General features: G+C 40.5%; 1 pseudogene; it reads right to left on the bottom strand.

Moving 5' to 3' along the window:
* Positions 1–215: 215 nt before the first annotated feature.
* LOC137227111 (protein TEX261 pseudogene) lies at positions 216–854 on the bottom strand (annotated as a pseudogene).
* Positions 855–3,798: the final 2,944 nt, after the last annotated feature.

Here is a 3,798-nt window from a genome sequence, read left to right as displayed (position 1 = left end):
CCACGGCCTCCTGGCTAAGCAGGCACAGCATCCTCCCTAGTGCTCTCTGAAGTCTCAGCCTCTGGCAGCATCAGATCTGAGCCAAGCTGAACCTCCTGAGGAGGGTGGGGATGGGGGCATCTGGGGGAGTCAGGGAAGGAGGGCCAGGGCTGGGGGAAGGTGCCTTCTAGCTACTGGCCCCCACCTAGTGCAGAGGCCCAGGGGCCTGACTCTCCTGATCTTGCCCCAGCATCCCCTCCCCAGGGGGTCAGTATATCTTCTGCCGACTGGGTAGAATGGCTTCTTTGATGAAGGAGAAGACAACCAGGATTCCTAAGCATTTGCCCCACTTACCTTTGGTGAAGTAATTGGAGACCACATCATCTCCTGGCTGCCTGGTGGAGGGCAGGACGTTCTCCCCAGCCGACAGTGACACAAAGAATGCAGATGGGATTATCCACAGGCAGAAAGTGAAATAAGCCAGGACCTCTGAGAAAAGATAATATTCCTCTGCAAAAAATTGAAACTCTAGGTAATGATTCACCACCACTAACCCATACAACAGGATGAAGTTAAGCGAGGTCAGCATGACTAAGGGGAAGGTCTGGAGGTGACCAAAGTAGACAAGGTTGGTGCAGAGACCCATGCCAATCATGCAGGTGGGGAAGCACTCAAAAATGTAGAGGCCAATCGATACAGCTGTGGAGAATCAGGTCATGTATTTTATGATCCTACTAGTGGCCACTGTGTATTCTTCTATCAATTCTGCCAGGTAGTAGAGTCCGGCTATAATGGCCAGAATGATGAAGGCCACCTGGATGAAGAGCAACAGCCAGCTCAGCAGGTACATGAGCCACATGATGCCCATGCCCTGCCTGCCCCCTGACTGCTGGGATAGGCCTGCACACTTGCTATTTGGATTTTTGACATGATCCTGTTAGCAAGTCCACACATCCTCTTCCCAAAAATCATTTATCAAAGCTGGAGAAAACTGTCAGAACTGTCAAACAGCTATTTCAGTGCTTGGAAATTCACCAAGTGCACACATCAAACTGAGAAAATTTTATCAATGAAAACTACTGAAATTCAGTTACAAACAGCAAGAGCATGGACGTTCTTTCTTGGGGAAGCTGCTGTCACCTCCCATCATCATAGTTCAATAAATGTGGAGGCAGGGGCTTCTCTGGTGGTGCAGTGGTTAAGAATCTGCCTGCCAGTGCAGGGGACACTGGTTTGAGCCCTGGTCCGGGAAGATCCCATATGCCGCGGAGCAACTAAGCCCATGGGCCACAACTACTGAAGCCCGTGCACCTAGAGCCCGTGCTCCACAACAAGAGAAGCCACTGCAATGAGAAGACTGCACACCACAACAAAGAGTAGCCCCTGCTCGAAACAACTAGAGAAAGCCCACGCACAACAACGAAGACCCAATGCAGCCAAAAATAAATAAATTTATTTTTTAAAATGTGGAAGCAGGGCAAGAAAACTATCTCCTTTGATTCCACTGCTAGAGAGATCTCACTTGATCTGGAGTTATTTCAGTTAAAGTAGATCTCATTAGCAAGTGATCAGGGAAGACCTGAAGCTCTGCTAACAGTTCAGGACCGTTTTGAGCAAGCAATGGACCAGAAGGAAAGCTGAGAATTTACTAGGGAGCTCCAGGAGGTGAGACAGCAATGGGAACTTGATAACTCAACATATCCCAGAGTGTGTGCACATGTATGAGAAAGACTACAGCAGACTGAAGACATTTGCACATCTCCAGCCATCACAGTATGCCTTTTTATGGAGTGAAGATGCAAGAGATTTCAGTGGAATGTGAAAGCCAAGGTACACTTGAAAGTCACTTGAGCTTAGAAGGTGCTCCTCTGCCCACACACAGACCCATCAGCAGAAGGTGGAAACCTCATTAGCTCTGAGAACAATCTGATTAACCTTTACCTGAATGCTAAGCTATGCAGTCACCAGGACAAAACCTGGGAAAGAGGGCTTAAACACAAAAATAAGAACAAACAACTGAGCAGATACATCAGCAACCATACACTGTTGGGGAGACAGAGTACACAAACAAAACAACAACAATAATGCATGAGAGAAGGGAATTGGAATCCAGAGTTGCTACAATACATTATATTTTCAATAAAACATCATAAGACAGGCAAAGGCACAACGAAGTGTGGCCCATACTCAGAAAAAAGGGAGTCAATAGCTATTGGCTCTGGTTATCCCCAGATATTGGATATAGCAGACAAAGCCTTCAAAACAGCTATTGTAAATAAATTCAAATAGCTAAAGGAACCCATATTTAAATAACTAGAGCAATGCATTACAGCAATCACTCAACAACTAGAGACTCTCAATAAAGATGTTGTTATACAAAAGAACCAAATGGAAATTCTTGAATGGAAAATTACAATAACTGAAATGAAACTTTTACTAAAGGGGCTCAGAAGCAGAATTAAGATGCCTAAAAGAGAAATAGCAAGCATAATAGATCAATAAAAATTGTCTAATCTGAAAACAAAGATAAAAAAAGATTGAAGAAAGTTAAAGACAGCCACAGGTATCTGTGAGACAACATCAGGTGTACCAACATAATTGTAATGGGAGTCTCAGAGGAGAGGAGAAAGGGAAAGGGACAGATAAATATTTGAAGATATAATGGGCCAAATTTCAAAAATCTGATGAAAAACTTTAACCTACAGATCCAAGAAGGATAAACACAAAGAGATCCACACCATGCACTTCATAGCCAAACAGTTGAAAGCCAAATACAAAATGAAAATCTTGAAAGCAAGAGGAAAATGACATACACTTGAATGAGAAAATGACTTCTCATCAAAAACAATGGAAAACATAAAAGTGTAGAATGACATATTTAAAGTGCCAAAGGAAAGATTGCCAAACAAGAATTCTATATCCAGCAAAACTATCCTTTAAAAATGAGGATGGGAAAAGCTTTTTCCAGATAAATAAAGATCAAGAGGAGCTAGCATATTGGCCTAACAAGAAATACAGAAAAAGTCCTTCAGACTGAAAGAAAATGATACCAGATAGTAACTTGAAATACACAGGAAGAAAGGAAGGAATACATAAGTAAATATCAAAGGCTCTATATGTATTTTTTCTCATTTCTTCTCTTAATTAAAATGCATAACATTTTAAAGCTATATTATTGGATTTATAATATATATAAATGCAATAAATGTCACAATAATAGTGTAAAGGCCAGGGAAAGAAATGATAAATTTGAGCAGATGTTCTCTATTTGGCCAAATTTCAGTTAGTATTATTCTAAAGTAAACTGTGATAAGGTAAGATGCATATTGTAATCCCTAGAGCAATCATTAATAAAATAACTAAAAAAATAGTTAAAATGTCAATAGAGGAATAAATAGTGCTCTCTAAAGTTTCATTTAGGACAAAAGAAGATAGTAAAGGAGGAATGGAAGAAGAAAAGAGATATGAGACATATAGAAAAAAGGTAGCAAAAAAAAGGTAGAAAAAGGTAGCATATCAATAATTACATTAAATATGAGTGTGTTAAACATCCAACTTAAAAGGCACAGATAGTGAGACTGGATGAAGAATCAAGATATAACTTTGTTTTCTACAATAGACACATCTTAGATTCAAACAAATTTGTGTGGAAAACATATAGTAGGCATATAATAACCACAAGCGAACCGGAAGGCCTATATTCTAGTTTGTCTTGAAATCAGACAAAGTAGACTTTGAGGAAACAAATAATACTAGAGACAAAGAGAGGCAATTCATTATCAATACACAAGGAACATATAAAAATTTAAAAATACACAC

Source organism: Pseudorca crassidens, chromosome 7 (genome assembly GCF_039906515.1).
Source record: "Pseudorca crassidens isolate mPseCra1 chromosome 7, mPseCra1.hap1, whole genome shotgun sequence".
In the NCBI taxonomy this organism is placed as follows: Eukaryota; Metazoa; Chordata; class Mammalia; order Artiodactyla; family Delphinidae; genus Pseudorca; species Pseudorca crassidens.
Note: the sequence above shows the minus strand (reverse complement) of the source record. Positions and strands in the feature narration are given on the sequence as shown.